Below are 16598 nucleotides of genomic sequence, written 5' to 3'. Positions count from 1 at the left end.
GAGAGAGCCTCTCCCTTATGGGCTCTGAAGGGCCTCCTCCTCTGGGAGGTCTGAATTGAGGGGATTCCACTCATACCTAACAGGTTTTATGCTTGGTTAAACCTGGAGTAGCCTCCTCACTGCCTAGGCCCCTGAAAGGAAACTCCTGTGGGCTGGCTGGTCATCCAGTTGGTATGCTGTCCTAGAAGCCCCTGCTGCCTTATGGGAGGACTCCAGATCTTAGCTTCCTCTGGAAGATACTTCTCCTTGCTTCCCCTCAACACACACTCCTTGCTAAGAGAGAACAGGGAGCAGTTAGATGCAACCAGGAGAAACAGAGCCTTGTGGTTAAGAGACAGGTATTGTTTCTCACATACCTGGAGCTCACACATACCCAGAGATCTCACTTTGGGGCAACATGACCTTGACTCTCACTTAAGCTTCTGAGCTTCAGTTTTTCATCTGTAGAATGGATGTAATAATAGATCAATCAAGATAATGTTTGTAAAGCACTCAGTACAAAGTCTGATACATGGGGGAGCTGGCTAGATCCTGACTGTTATTACTGTTGTTAATTAGGATTGAGCTCTTAGCATCTCTCTTTGCTTCACAATCTTCATGGGACTTAGGTTTGGGGACAGAATTCATCCATATTCTTCAGGGATACCGTAAGGCTAACTCCTAGGAGATATAAGAGTTTGGGCTGGGCCACTATTTGGATGGAAGACATTTCAGAGAGATGGTTACAGACACCAAGCCTTGGCCAGGAGAGAGCTCAGAGAAGAGGCAGGTGTGGGGCAAAGCATGGGAGTGAGCCAGGGAGTGGCTGAGAAACCAGATAGGGTATGAGGACAGGTTGCAGGCTTGGGGCAAAGGGCAGCAGGTTACCTGACTTTTGCCTGAGGAACAGCCATTTGCACCCTGGTGTCCTGGCCACATTCCAAGTCCTAGGAGTCACCTGAACTTTTCCCTTTGAGGGCTTCACACATCCCCTTCATTTCAGAAGCTCTTAGGACTACTGCTTATGTTGTGAGGAGTTAGCCTCCCCTCGTTTCCCTCATTTACCCTCTCAGCAGATAAATGAGGGAATCCTTGTTTATAAAATGTTACAGTATGCTTTCTTAAAGAGAATCACCCCGTGCCCCATATCTCTGATCACCATCCCTTCTTGTCCCTTCACCTTGTCATCTCCTGTTGGAAACTTTTACCTCCTTTGGGACCGTGGCCATTATTGGGTGTTGGCTGAGTGGCCTCATGGGCTCTTCTAGAGCATTTCCTGACCTGGCTGGATTGGCACGTGCGGGCTTTTGACCTTAGCCCTGCCTAATGGTTTAACCTGAAATCTGCCTAGGCCCCTAGTGATAGTAACGTAACTGCCCCCTATTGGTTCTTGCTACTTTCTCTTCTTACTCCCTCCTTCTATCACTATATAACCTTGTCCCTGACACAATAAAGCTGAGATCTGCTTGAGCCTTCACGGCTGACACAACTCCCGGCTCAGTGTGGTTTCTTCCCAGTCTTGGGGTGGGGACTGGGCCGCGACCCTTACCCTCTCTCTCAGCCCCTCGGAGACGACAGGCTGGTCCTGCCTGTCTCCCATGTACCCTTGTTGCAGGGAGCAACAATCTCCTTTCTTGGATTCCTTCTTACTGCTAATAGGGGAATGCTAGGTAGGTCTAGGGACTTCCTCAGAAACCTTCTGCAATGTATCACTTTGGGGGGCAGAGGTGAGTCAATAAAATAGGTGGGGTGTCTCCACAGCACCCTCTCCCTCCAATGCCCTTTGTATATATTGGCCTAAAACCTGTTTCCAAAGTTCTTCCTCTGCTTCTCATGGCTGGTCCCCCTTTACGTGGGATGCAGAGGACTTTTTTGGAGTTTAGATTCCCTGGAAGAGAAAGAAACCTGTTGGGACTGGGGATGTGGCTCAAGCGGTAGCACGCTTGCCTGGCATGCCTGCGGCCTGGGTTGGATCCTCAGCACCACATACAAACAAAGATGTTGTGTCCGCCAAAAACTAAAAAAATATTAAAATTCTCTATCTCTCTCTCTCTTAAAAAAATTAAAAAAAAAAAAGAAACCTGCCTTTCTTCCTATAGCCTTTTAAAATCTGCTCCACTGGGTTTCTTATTAATAAGATGTTTTCTTTTTTTTTGAGCAGAAATTAGAAGTTTATTAAAGGACAGCAGAAAAGACTTCTCCTGGAGGAAGAAGGGGACCCAAGAGGTAGAATCCCAATAAGATGTTTTCTTAAAGCTTACTAATGGCTTGTAATTCTCCCTCATCTTGATTGTGTTTTTCAGCATTAACTAACACTGAAGGGAAAGAGTTGGATTGGATGGTCAAGAAAAGCTTTTTCTTTAGATGATTTGGAAGGTTCCCAAGGAAGGGGTAGCCAGGAGGCAAATGGAGGAGTCAAAGAAATAGGGACTACCAGGTCATGGTCATTCATTTATCTGCTCACACAAAAAGCGTGCACACCTTGTATGCTAGTCTCCAGAGGTTCCAAGATGAATAAACATCGCTGCTCTCAAACTGCCCAGATACAGTCTTTCACTGTGCTGGTCGTTGATCTAGGCACCTTTCCCAAGGGCTTTCCCGAACCCCGCTTCAGTGAATGGGGAAAACAAGACAGTTCCCCAATTATTGCCAAGATAGAGTTCAGATTTTTGGCTGGCTCTTTTGTAATGTGTTGTGTATTTACTATAAGAGCTTGTGACATTCCATAAAAAAGCTGGGGCACAGGGAGGAGACCTCCCTTGTAGACTGAGGCACTGACTGTCCCTTCTCCCATCCTCGTTTTTCTGGCCAGTGGGTGGACAGGTGGCCTCTGTGCTGGATCTGTGCCGTGGGTATTCCCTTTCTATGTAGTTGTGCTCCCAGAGCGGTGCAGAGGAGGACAGTCAGAGCCTTAATATCTGCCTGCAACTAGTTCCTGACAGGTCTGTCTCATCAGGTAAAGTAATTGAACATTCCTACCAAACACGTGTGAGGCATTTTAGAGACATATTGCACTCCACTTTTTTCTGCCCACAGAAGTGTATAATCTAGTTGGAGAAGCAAGATATAGGTAAAAAAGAGCTGTCGCCAACATGAGATGAAATATCTGAAAGTACTTGGAAAAGCATTCTTCAAATGTAAGGGCTTGATTATAATTATTACTGCTACTCTTTTATTTTATTTATTTATATGTGGTGCTGATAAGTGAACCCAGTGCCTCACACATGCAAGGCAAGCGCTCTACCACTGAGCCACAACCCCAGCCTTCATTACTGGTACTCTTGAGGAAGGTTCCACAGTCATTATCCATGTAGGATGTGTCATGAGGCAGCCAGTAATGGCAATGGCCCCAGAGCGTGCTTTTGCTCTCTGAGGTTAGAGAAGAAGAGAGGCCCCTGTGGATTCCAACTAGCAGGGAAGGCTGAAGCAGCATGCAGTGAGTGCCTGCAGGGAAGGGAGCAGATGGAGCACAGTGAGCAGAGATAACAGAGGTGTGAAGTGAGTGGGTGTCCATGGGACTAGGACTCCTGCAGTCTGGCTGCTGCAGAGGGAGTTTATGGAGGAGTGCAAGAACATTCTTCTTTCTGTCTCCCAAACTAGAAGTGTCTCAGGGGTGAGACACATCTTATCCTTCTTTGTTTTCATAGGCTCTAGTTCAGGGAAGGCAACATTTAACCCTCATAGATCATTAATGAAAGAGTATCAGGCCTGATTGGCAGAGGGCAGCAGGGGCCTGGCTGAGCAGGTGGGACTTGAACCTAGCAATGGTAGGAAAGGGTTTTGAGCAGGGTACTCAACAACATTGGTTGGAAGAGGATTTAAGACTTGAAGCAGGGGGACCAGTCAAGGGCTGTGCTGGTGTCAGGGCTTGAAGGAACCTCTCAACCAGCTCCTTCCCCTTCCTCCTCCCACTCCCTCTGATGGTACCAGCACTAGCCTATGCAATCGCCTGTTCTGGTTTCCCTCCAGAAGTGGGGAGTAGCTCAAACCCATCAAACTGGCCACTTCTGAAAGGATCTCATGGAGCTGGTGCTGTTTGCCCAGGCACAGAGTCATATGTGGATGTCTATGTTCTGGAGAAGTTTGATGGCCTTTCTGCAAGGTGCCAGGAGCGGGTTGTAAATCCAAGTAACTGCCCAGGAGCTGATTTTCTCCCTGCAGTCCTTGCCGCCTGGCCTCTGGATCTTTCATTTGAAAAGCCACCCTCAGGCAGCACCTCTGTTGAGTGAGGAGGAAAGCTATGGCCTATGATGATCCGGTTGGACCGGTTGGGCCATGGCTTGAGGCTGCTTGCTTGGGCTGGGTTTTCTGTGGTACTTTCATCTTTCTCAGGAAGTTCTGCTGGAACTGGCTCTGCTTGTGACAGGCGCTTGTATTGACTGGGGGAGGAAAGGACCAGGGGGCCTAGATCTGGACCTGGAATTGAGTGACCCAACAGAATTTGGGGTGAATACTTGGTATCTGTAGCCCTGGGATCTGTAGATTCCTAGAGTGAGGAGCTGGGCCTTCTGGTCTTAGTAGCCCTTAGGCAGCTGGAGACCTGTATCTTCCTACCCTGTGCCCCTGCCCTGTAGAAAGGATGGGAAGGGAAGAAACAGTGAGTAGGATGGAAAGAGTCTGGTCAGACATGCACATTCTCTGTGGCCTTTTTGGCTCTGTGACCTTCAGGCGCTTATTTAACATCCTCGTACTTAGTTCTGCATCTCTAAATTGAAGATGGTAAGACAATCTTTTTCTTAATGATTATTAGGAAGATTACAGAAGCTAATGGATACAAAGCACTTGGCAGAGTCCTCAGTAAAATGGTAGCTGCCACCATGTTCATAGTTATAATTGTTCCTAGTGCAGAAGAATGTTATGGTGATGAATAAACTGTCAATCATGTGCTGTGAAGTCTTCCTGTCCATCACTCATGGAGTCATTCAGACTACTTGCCCTATACCTCCTATGTGTTAGGCACCATGCTAGGAGCTGAGGAATCAGTGGTGAGCAAAACAGAGATCGAGGAGCTGTCTTCCATTCCAGGGGAGCATGTGAGTAGGCTCTGTGTTCGTTCCAAGCCCCCCTGGCCCATGCAGTGCCAGTGTCTTGGAAGGAAGAGTGAGTGGGTGAGGAGGTGGAGAGGAGAGGGGTGGCCTGGGAGGATGGGGGCATCTCTGCTTCAAGGCTGGGGCCTTTGCTAGATGTTGCTCTGCCTAGGCCTCTGCTCCTTCATTCCTCCTTATGACACAGGCACAGACCCAGCCTCCCATCCCTCTACCCAAGGACATGATCCCTGAGAATGAACACATCTGAAACCTGCAGAAGGTTTCAGCTGATCTGTGCCACATTTGCAGATCTGCAGATTCACCCACAGCTTTGAGCACCCCGATCCCTCTTGCCTGCCTGCATTCCTTGGTTTCTGCTCTTCCTTCCTCTTCCTCCCCTCCCCCAGACATGAAAGTTGATATTTGGTCGTTACCCTTCTACTCTGATTGCCAGCTCTTCTCAGAGTGTCTCTTCTGTAATCTAATATTCGTGCCTTTTTCCCTGTAAAACTGCCAGTTTTCTGTACAGGACTCTGACCTCTCCTTGGCTCTTCTGCCTGGTCAGAGAGCTTTGTCAAGGGGTCACAGGGCTTTCTAGACATTTAATTCCTTTTACTGCAAAGGATAGGTCTAATCATCCACCCTGTTTTGTAACTAAAACTGAGGACCCTAGAGAACTAGTGACTCCCATCTTGTATGTAAGGTGACCCAAACCTGAGCCATCTTCTCTCCTCCATTTTCTCCAAAGCGACTTTGGGCATGTTTTTCATCCCAGAAGTCCCTTCCACAGGTTGCCAAGTAGAATGCCTCCCCTGCCAGCCAAAGGGGAGTGGGCGTGTCTTCCCCACCTCATGTTAGGGCTCTGCTTCATTTACACACACCCCTGAAGAGAGTTAGAGGCCTGTGACTGAGGAGTCCAGGTAGGAGACCTCCGAGTATAGGATCTGAGTGTTGCTCTCCTATTGCCATTTTGATGTGGATTTAAAGAGAACAGAGTGACCAGGACACCATGATGTACAGATAGGCCAACAGTTGGCTTTGAAACGTGGGTCATTCCCTGATCTCTTTTCCCTGATTAAAATTTTCTCTTTGCTGCTCTTTTCTGCTGTCATGTATTGACTTCATTCATTCACTCATGGATACTCATTCATTTTTTTATTGCACATATTTAACTTTGTTGAGTAATATTTAATGATTTGCCTTCCACCAGGCAATGAGAATATGAAATGAATAAGATGCTTCTTTGCATTCTGTAGACTCACAGTGTAGCTGGGGAGTCAGGCTTCCAAACAGACAGAATATTATGCAAAAGAAATTATAGAGGAGTGAAAAATCCCCCCAAGGGAGGTCGATAAAACTTCACAGAGGAAGTGACATTGGAATGGAGTCTTGAAGACTTAGTTGGGGACAAGGATCAGGGGAGGTACATATCTTTTTCCCAGGAAGAACTGCTGTGGAAAACACCTCTAGATTGGGACTATTGCTCTCCAGACTGGCTGAGGCCAGCTAGTAATGGCCACACCATGGTCATGCCAGCTTCAGTTCAGGTAGGTACTTGCTAGAGGTTCCCTTTGCTGGCTGTGAGTGGGGCAAGTGATCTGGAGACACTGTCCTATCCAAGGTGTTTCTTCTGGAGGCTCCAAGTCTCTTCTTCTCTGAACTGAGAAACAGGCCCAGAAGGAGCCTGGAGGAGTGAGTAGTCAGTAGCCCAGCACATCTTGACTGCCTCAGCAGTGCCCACTGAGCACCCACCAGCAGGCTCAAAAGAGGTGATGCCTGGGTCCTTGGGTCTGGTACATGGGAGTGGCACAGCATAGCTTTGGAGCACACCCCACTTGTCACAGAGGCTGCATGGAGGTCTGTGCCCAAGGCAGTGGGAAGAGCAAGAGAAAGGAAGCCCCATTTCCTGAGTGCTGACTTCATACCCACTGTGTGCAGAATGGAGAAACCTTACCCACGTGCTCCACAGTGCAGCTAGAGAGCTGTCAGGGCAAGGGGATGAGGAGTTCCAAAGTTGGTCTTACTCTCAGATGTTTCTTGGTGTGTCCTTCGTGTTACAGCCTCCACACAAGTGTCCACGGATGGATAGATGAGTGTCTGTGTGCATGTGCCCATGTGCAATTACGAGGGTCCCCATGAGATCTGAGAAAATGCTAGGGCCTTACTGTGATTTCTCCTTTTGTAACAGGAAAAGATAATGTTGGTCCCTCTTGCTTTTCTTCCTGAGAACTATAAGTTTGACTGAAAGTGCCTGAAGATACTTGCTGCTTCCTTTGTCTGGGCCCTCAATCCTTCAGATCTTCTCCCTGCTGAGTACTTTCTTGTCACTCAAGCCTCAGCTCTGATGTCACTTCTTTTAAAATATTTTTTCTTAAGGTAGCTTGCACACTATCCTTGCTGTCTGCTCCATTATCCTGATTTTGCCTCTTAGCCCTTATCATTCCCATACATGATGTAGTAATAAAAATAAGTTACTAGCCAGGTGTGGTGGTGCACAACCAGCAGCTTGGGAAGCTGCGGCAGGAGGATTGCAAGTTCAAAGCCAGCCTTAACAACTTAGCAAGGCCTTAGACAACTTAGGGAGACCCTGTCTCAAAACAAAATATTTAAAAAGGGCTGGGATATGGCTCAGTGGTTAAGTGCCCCTGGATTTAATCCCTGGTATAAATAAAATAAATAAATAAATGTTACTTATCTGTCCACTCCCACAAGAATGGAAGCTCCCTGGTGACAAGGTTGTGTTCTGTGTTGTCTGCTGCTTGTCTTGGGGTTTCTGGCACATAGTAAGTACTTACTAATTGAAAGAGTGAATGAATTAATACATCTCCCTAGAAGACTTTTGCTCCTCCCGGCGGAAAGTCATGGTAGTATTCGTTTCTTGGGATCCATGACAACACCAGGCATGTGTTTGGGGGTATGAGAGGACAGGGGAGACTTCTGCAAGGGGGGAATTTTTTTCCCAGTAATTTTCAACCTCTTCTGCTCTGATACATGCCCTAAGGGGAAGCTCATAACAAGGAGGGAGAGGATAGTTCCCGTGGCACCTGTATGAGTGGGGTACTCTGGTGTGTGCAGAGATGAGTGCTTGGTGTCTTAGACTAAGGTCAGTGCTGCTTGTCAATTGGGGTCACTGCTAGTGACAGATGATGCCTATCAGTTCAACGTGGCTGTCTAAGTGACCATGCCAGGACCACCTCACCAGCCAGGGTGCTCTGGGGTGAGGAGCTTCTCAGCTCAATCCCTGAGCCATTCATTCCCTCCAGACTCACCAGAGTGAGTGTCCGATTGGGAAATCCCACTGTGTGATAACAGTCTGGGTCCTGGGTCCTGGGCTTCCAGAGACTGACCCTTTTAAGACATAGAATATCTTTCTGAAATCTCCAGAATTTCTTGTGGATAGACATCTGAATCAGAACCTTTGATCTCAGCACTCTTTTTTTTTTTTTAATATTTATTTTTTAGTTCTCAGCGGACACAACATCTCTGCTTGTATGTGGTGCTGAGGATCGAACCCGGGCCACATGCATGCCAGGCGAGCGCGCTACCGCTTGAGCCACATCCCCAGCCCCTCAGCACTCTTTTTTAAAAAAATATTTATTCTTAAGTTTTAGGTGGACACAGTATCTTTATTTTACATTCATGTGGTGCTGAGGATTGAACCCAGTGCCTCGTGCATGCCCTCTACTACTGAGCCACAGCCCTAGCCCCTGATCTCATCACTCTTGAGATTAAAACATGACTTTCAAGTGAGTTAGAGGATCAGGATTCTGTCCCTCGAGCCCAGGGCCACTTATATTTCTACTTCCTGTCACTGCCAGAACAAGATGGTGCACGCTGACTAATGCATTTGTTCTGAGAGCCTGTGTCTACCTTTCCCCAGGACAAAGCCAATATGAGGGACAGCCAGTCTGCAGTTCACAGAGGAGGGAGTCAGGCGGCATGCAGTCCAGCCAAAAAAAAAAAAAAAAAAAAATACAGGCTAAGAGTTACCAGACAGAAGGTAGAAAGCAGCAAGTAGAAGTAGCAGGTTTGGGAAAAAATGTCCCCACCCCCTAGTTGCTGTAAGGGGTCGAGATGTGTCAGGATCCTTTGTCTTGAATCCTGTCCCTGGCTTTTCTGTGATCACTCTTCTCTCTCTGTACTGTCTTTCCTATTCTCCCCTTGCCATGTCTGGGGGAAAATGGCATTATTGGTCTCCTGCATAATGTTTTGGTGAGAGAGGGGGTTTTGAAATGGGAATCACTATCATGCCTTGTTTGGGATGGCAGAGTCTGACAGCCACCTCCCTCTGGGCTCTGCCTTTTCCTAAAGCTTGTTTTGGGGAGGGGTTTCTCCTGCCATAGCCCTGAGGGAACTCCACATGTCCATCACATGTGAGTTTCCTGCAGGGGGAGGGGCTGGGGGCATTTCTGGGGCTGGTGCTTAGTAACTGGAGCCAGCATGGCCCCAAAGATTGGGTGTCTGCCTTGGGTTTCAGGTGTATTAAATTGTTCCTTGTTGAGGAGTCGCATTGCTAATGTAAAGGCTCGGGTCACACTGTGGGTCCTTTGGGCCATGGTTGATCATGTTGATAACATTTGGCACCAGACTCAGCCCTGTTTCCTCTAAAACATGTGGCACTTGGTGGGCAGGCAAGCTGGCACCCGGCATTAACCCTTGAGGTGCTGGCCTGAGGGAGACCAGCGCCAGCCTGCTAATAGGGCCACCCCAGCTTTGCCAGGATTTAGGTTGGAGCCAGGCTCTGGGAGCTGTCTGAGGTCCACAGTGGGTGGCATTTTCTCTCTGTTGAAACATTCCACATTTTTAGTTGAAACGTTCTTTGCCTCACCTCTCTGCCCCACCCTGCCCTCCCTCCTTTCCCTAGCAGGAGCCCCCATCTATCTCCCAGAGCTCTTTCCGTCCCCCAGGGTATGACTGCGGGTATGACAGTCTCAGCCTTCTGTAGGGGAGATAGGTAGGGACATCAGCGTCACACTTTACAAAGCTCTGGGTGGCAGATCCTGTAATGGGTTTTCTGTTCCATCTCATCATCCACACAGAAATCCTATGACATCAGCTTTGCCACCCACACTTCACAGGTGAGAAAGCCCAGGCCAAGAGGCTCTCTGGTGTTCCGAGACCACATGGGCACAGGCGGCATTGGAACCATACTCCGGTCTGTTAATGGCCGTGCTGCTCTGTTTGTCCTGTCGCACTTCCCGCCTGTTTCCAGGGCTTTCTTTGGAGGCAGACTGTGACTGGAAGGAGTGTTTGTTCATGGGATGTACCCTGTGGCCTTCTTTTCGCTGTCTCTCCAGCATGTCCACTGCTGGCCTCGGGAGGCAGTAAGCTCTTCTGTTTGCCTGCCCAGGGCAAGATAATCCTGAGAGCCACAGGAGTGCCATGCTGTCTCCCCTCACAGTTCGGGAGGCCAGGAAGTCCAAGATCAGGGTGTTGGCAGATTTGGTGTCTGGAGAAGGCGGGCTTGCTTTCCTCTACAGAGATGTCATCTTCAAGCTGTGTCCTCCCATGGCAGAAGCAGAAGCAGAAGGGTTAACACACTCCCTCAGGCCTTTTTCATGAGGGCACTAATCTCACACAAGGGTTCTGGTCCAGCCCTAGTGTCCTGCCCTAGCACCCTGAGGAGGACCTTGCCTGTCCTCCCAGTTTTCTCATAGCAGTACTGACATTGTGCCCCAGGACTCTGGTTGTGGCCCAGCAGGCACTAGGGGTTGCTGCTGTGGGGGCAGAGGCCAAGGCATAGCAGGAAGAGCAAGAAACCTAGAACCGCCTCAGGCCACAGTCTGTTGTGAGGGCACTGTCCACAGCTGCATCAGGACCCCATACTGTCACGTTTTTGTGTGTATATGTGTGTGTGTGTGGTGCTGGGATTGAACCCAGGGCCTTGTATGTGTGAGGCAAGCACTCTACCAACTGAGCTATATCCCCAGCCTCCCGTACTGTCACTTAATTGAAGAGTTTTTCTTGTCAGTGTTTGTGAGATGCTCTGATGGGAGGAAACCGTGTCTGCTCTGCAGGTGTAGGCACCTGTCCCTTCTTATGCTCTTTGGTGCAGGGGGATTCTGAAGGGATGTCTGTCCCTGGTACTATGCTTGCACAGAGCCAGAGATTTAAAAAAAAAAAAAAAAAAGAAGCAAACAAACAAAACTTGTTCAAACACAAAGTATACTCTCTGGTCTTTAGATGCTTTATGTCTAGTTGGGACTAGAAGACAAAAAATAGTAGGCAGCAGGAGAGCAAGGGAATATTGTTTTAGAAGTCTTCTCCCTGCTCGGTGGTTGAAGCATCACATCTGTCATCCCGGGGAACCGTTAGGCAGCAGTGGCACCGTCACAAGCTATGAAGCTTCAGGCAGTCCTGAGGTGCTCTCAAGTGTCATTGAGGAAAGGCATATGCTGTGAGGACAACCAGTAGCTGAACTTGGGGTCTGGTACGGACTGATTGCAGTGCTAGGATCCAGCAGCCTCAGCGCCAGTTCTATCTATCTATCTATCTATCTATCTATTTATTTATTTTTCTAGTACCAGGGATGAACCCAGGGGCACTTAACCACTGGGCCACATCTCCAGCCCTTTTTATTTATTTTTTTAAATTTTGAGTTAGAGTCTCGATGAGTTGCTTAGGGCCTCACTAAGTTGCTGAGGCTGGCTTTGAGCTTCTAATCCTCCTGCTTCAGCCTCCTAAGCCTCTGGGATCACAGGTATGCACCACCAGGCCTGGCCAGCGCCTTCTCTTGCCAGCACGCTTGTCATTTTTCAGCGTCTCTGCTTGTCTCTACGCATCTGTTTGTCTCAGGCTTCTCTGGTTGTGACCCAGCTAGCCTCTAGTTTTGCCGAGTCTGGAGGAAGCTTCCTTCCCCTGCCTTATTCTCTCGTTCCCTTCCCTTTCCTCTTTTCTTTTTTTTTTTTTTTTTTTTTTTTTTTAAGAGAGAGTGAGAGAGGAGAGAGAGTGAGAGAGAGAGAGAGAGAATTTTTAATATTTATTTTTTTAGTTCTCGGTGGACACAACATCTTTGTTGGTATGTGGTGCTGAGGATCGAACCCAGGCTGCACGCATGCCAGGCGAGTGTGCTACCGATTGAGCCACATCCCCAGCCCTCCTCTTTTCTTTTTGAGACAAGGTATCACCTGTTGCCCAGGCTGGTCTCAAACCCCTGGGCTCAAGTGATGCTTCTTTCTCAGTCTCCCAGGTAGCTGGGACGACAGGCATGTACTACTGCTTCTGGCCTAGAGGGAGCAGGTTTGACAGGCTTAGCTGAGCTCTCTTGCCCTCGTTGGCCTGGTCATTTTGTGGGTCCAGCAAGACTGTTGATGGGCCAGTCAGGAGCTGCTTCTCCACAGAGGGCAAGCTCCACCCAGCCCTGTTTCCCTGAGCAGAGGTTTGTACTCAGCAGTTTTAAAGGGAAAGGGCGCTGGCTATGGCAGACATCATGATGGCCATATCAGGTGTTCTGGGACAAAATGATAAGCGGCACGCTGGGCTTTGGGCCCTCAATTGGCAGAGGGCCCTCCTTCTTCCTGACTTCCTCCTTTTTCCTGGGGCTCCCAGGTTTACCAGAACCTCTGCTGGAGCTGTGTATAAGGACTTTGCTTGTTTCTGCATACTTGTGCACTGTCTTGTAGGGACTTAGAGGTCGGACTGACAGGGTGATGAATCTGGGCTTACTAGAGTCAGAGGAACAAAGAGTTTCCCCAAAAATAGGTTATAGTGGGTATCTTAGTCAGGGCTGTTGTAACAAAGTGCCTTAAAGTGGTACTTTATATAAACAATAGAAATGTACTGTCCACAGTTTGGAGCCTGGGAAGTCTGAGGTGAAGGGATTAACAGATGCAGTCTGGTGAGGGCTCACTCTCTGCTACAGAGATGGCACCTTCTACCTGTGTCCTCCATAGCAGTCAGCCAGAGGGAATAACATGCTCCCTCTTTCAGAGCTCTAATCCCATACTCTGCCCTCATGAGCTAATCACCTCCCAGTGGCTCTGCCCTCCCACATCATTGCACTGGGGATTATTTCAATATATGACATTTGTAGAGACAGAAACTGTTCATGTGTGCCCACTGCCTCACTTCTAAATGTCTCAAAATATCAGAATCGTTGTGGGATATGGTGGATGCAAATGATAAAGCAGTGTAATTCCTCAGCCTAAGGGTTGGGAACTACTGGTCGAGTGAAGAGCATCATGGGTAGGTTTTAAGAGACCCATTTTCCAGCTCTGGCTCAGCTATAGGATATGGGGATTTAAGTTGGCCCTTTCGTGCCTTATGGTCACAATACCCACTCTGCCTACTTCACAGAGACTCTGTGGCTAAGGGATGTGTATAGGACAAGAATATATATATATATATATATATATATATATATATATATGCTTATTTTTTAGTTGTAGATGGACACAATATCTTTATTTTATTTATTTATTTTTATGTGGTGCTGAGGATTGAACCCAGGGCCTCGCACATGCTAGGCAAGTGCTCTACCACTGAGCCACAACCCCAGCCCCCCCCCCCCCCGGGGGGGAGACACACACACACACACACACACACACATACACATACATATATATAATAATTTTTTTAATATGTAGTTGTAAATGGACAGAATGCCTTTATTTTATCTGTTCATTTTTTATGTGGTGTTAAGGATTGAACCCAATGTCTCACATCTGCTAGGCAAGTGCTCTGCCACTGAGCCACAGCCCCAGCCCAGGACAGAGAAATATTTGAGGCTCAGGTATGGTTCTGTCTAGAGATGGGCTGCATAGAGGTTCAGTGTGCATAAGATGGGGTGGGTCTGGGGGAGCCCTGAGAATCTTTATTTCTGCAAAGCTCCCTGGTGAGGTTGGTGCCACTCATCCTTAGTTTAGCAAGGGTAGCAGAATAGTAATCCTTTCTCTGCTTTCCTCCCTGCTCCTCAGGGAGTCTTTATTCAACACAGGGAAGGTGGGAGTGAGAACCAGAGTGAGGTGCTTTTGTTGTATACCCCACATCAGCCCTTTGGAGGCAGCTCTTAGGTGTTCTCATTCTACAAATAAGACTAGTCCACAGTCACACAGCAAGTGTCCAAAACAGGATTTGAACTCAGGTCTTTCTGAGTCCAGTGCCAATTGTTGTCTCTTTCACTCTATTGCCGCTCTCAGACTTTCCTCTGTCTGACCTTCCCCCACCCAACATGCACAGTGCTGTTAAAAATACAGGTTTCTATCAAATTATGATTCAGTATGTGTAGGCAAGTCAAGGTAGTTGCATTTAAAAGAAATATCTCCTGGGGTGATTCTCATTCTGCTGGGGGATCTGCAAAGCACATTTGAGAAATAGTGAATGCCCAGGGTGCCTGGCTTGACACTTTGAGTGCAAAGCTTTTGCCCAAGTGTAGTTGTCAGACGTCAGTCTGTGTGGGAAGCACCTGGAAAGTTTGTTGAAAAAGACTGCTGGATCCCACCCCCAGAGGGTCTGCTTCTGTAGATTTGAGGTAGGGCCTGCATTTAATAGGGAGGGCATTTGCCTTTTTAACACGTCACGGATGGTGCTGATGCTGCAGATCTGAGGACAACACACTCTGGGAACCACTGTCCTAGGACCAGCAACCTCAGCTTTATCTGGAAGCTAATGTAACTTCTCAGGCCTTTTCTCATACCTGCTAAATCCAAATCTGCATTTTATTTGATCACAATCCCTACCTTTTTTTTTAATATATTTTTTTTAGTTGTAGTTGGAAACAGTACCTTTATTTATTTATTTATATTTATTTTAATGTGGTGCTGAGGATCAAACCCAGTGCCTCACACATGCAAGGCAAGCGCTCTACCACTGAGCCATAACCCCAGCCCCACAATCCTTACCTTAATGTGTGCATCTTAATGCTGTCTTGGAGGAGCCAGAATGAGCAAACACCAGGAGAGAGGCAGCTGGAGAACCCCTTCTTCCCATGGATACCAAAGAGGCAACAGAGGGACCAATGGGCACCCAGAAGGGGATGATGAGGACAGCTGAGAGATGAACCTTGGAAAGGGTAGAGGGCCCTTCCTTGAGAAGGGCAGAGAGATGACAGAGGGAAGTCTGGAGAGATGGGATGGGCCTCAGAGGAAAAGCAGTGGAGAGACATTCTGTTGAGAGCATGGGGTGGGCAGTGCCGCTCTGGGTGAGGTCAGTGGCTGTGGCAACATGATAGGTAAACACACATTGGAATAAGCAGTTGGCCGAGCAGCTGGAAGGGCCTTCGAGGTGAGGAGGCATGAATCTGAAGGGGACTCAATCAGGCCAGCGTTTTGACTTTATCCTGCAGAGCGGCAGTGAAAAAACCCAACAGCCACGCAGGAGAGGATATGGCCAGGGTTGGGCACAGGGTCCTGCAGGCCAGGGCTTCATTGGAAGAGTGGACAGGGAAAGATCTAGGGTGTGTGGGGACAGAGAGAAGAAGGACTAGATGCCACTGGAAGATCATTAGACTGTTAACCTTTTTATATTTAAAGAAAAAGGTGGGGGAAATCCTTCAGAAGATACAGACTGTTTCGTCCATCATATATTAATGCACATGAATATCCCAACTCAAAGCATTTTCCTTCTTGACAGGTTAAAGTAAAATTTTACTGTGTTGTCAGTAGGCCTCGGTTGCAAGAATGTGGGTGTGAGAGAAAATGTGCAGCATGGTGGTGGTGTGGTTGCTATGAGCCCCAGAATTCCTCAACCTTGACTCTGCCACAGAACTAAGTGAGGGCCCAGGGAGAAGGAAGCAAGGCCTAGTACTCACTGCCAGGGTTGTGCAGGTTCGAATCTGCTTGTTTGTTCTACCTTTTTTTTTTTTTTTTTTTTTGGTATTGGGGATTGATTCAGGGGTGCTCTACTACTGAGTTGTATCCCCAGCTTTTTTTTATTTTTTGAGACAGGATCTTCCTAAGTTGCTAAGGCCGACCTTGAACTTGAGGTCCTCCTGCTTCAGCTTTCCAAGTCACTGGGACCACAAGTATGCATTGCCGCACCTAGACCTGTTCTACCTCTCAGCAGCTGCTTCCAACTTGCCCTCCCTCTCCTTTTCTTTCATAAGGAAAAAGTCCCCCTAATATTGGAAGATGGTCTCTCAGCAGATCCCTTCTCAAGGACCCAGAGGAGACAGGAAATGAAGCATAGTTGAGGTTTCCATTTCTAGTTAATGCTTAACTCTCCTCTCTTTCTCCCAACAAATAGTGCAAGAGGTAGTCAGGGCACTGGCTTCAAACAGATTTGCATTTGAATCTTTGCTACATGCTGTGCCAACCTTGGGCTAATTATTTGCCTTTCTGGGCTCATTTCCTCTCTCTCAACCTCTGTAAGAGCAGGGACCATATGTGCTTTTTAAAAAAATATATTTATTAGTTGTCAATGGATTTTTTACTTTATTTATTTGGTGCTGAGGATCGAACCCAGGGCCTCACATATGTCAGGCAAGCACTCTACCACTGAGTGACAACCCCAGCCCAACCATAGGTCCTTTTTTTGCTGCTTTGTCTATGGTGAGCACTGTTCAGGGCACATAACATAGTTAGTTCTCATAAATGCCTGTGGAATAATGGAAATAAACCTCTTATCCACCCCCGCTCTTGTGACCACTTTGCATAA

General features: G+C 47.8%; 2 protein-coding genes across 7 annotated transcripts in view; one reads left to right on the top strand and one right to left on the bottom strand.

The window, feature by feature from the left end:
- The window catches only part of Churc1 (churchill domain containing 1), a 630431-nt gene that overhangs the window by 576812 nt on the left and 37021 nt on the right, over nt 1-16598 (bottom strand). The gene's annotated exons all lie outside the window — the stretch shown is intronic.
- Nucleotides 1-16598, top strand: part of Rab15 (RAB15, member RAS oncogene family) — a 29466-nt gene that overhangs the window by 1284 nt on the left and 11584 nt on the right. For 2 of the 6 annotated variants that reach the window (XM_078050071.1, XM_078050074.1), the window contains exon 2: nt 2141-2205. The exons of the other annotated variants lie outside the window; for them this stretch is intronic. The gene's annotated coding sequence lies outside the window, so the exon portion shown is untranslated. The remainder of the gene's footprint in view (nt 1-2140; nt 2206-16598) is intronic. 6 annotated transcript variants of the gene reach the window in all.

The sequence above is a fragment of the Ictidomys tridecemlineatus genome, chromosome 5 (assembly GCF_052094955.1).
Source record: "Ictidomys tridecemlineatus isolate mIctTri1 chromosome 5, mIctTri1.hap1, whole genome shotgun sequence".
NCBI classification, from domain to species: Eukaryota; Metazoa; Chordata; class Mammalia; order Rodentia; family Sciuridae; genus Ictidomys; species Ictidomys tridecemlineatus.
Note: the sequence above shows the minus strand (reverse complement) of the source record. Positions and strands in the feature narration are given on the sequence as shown.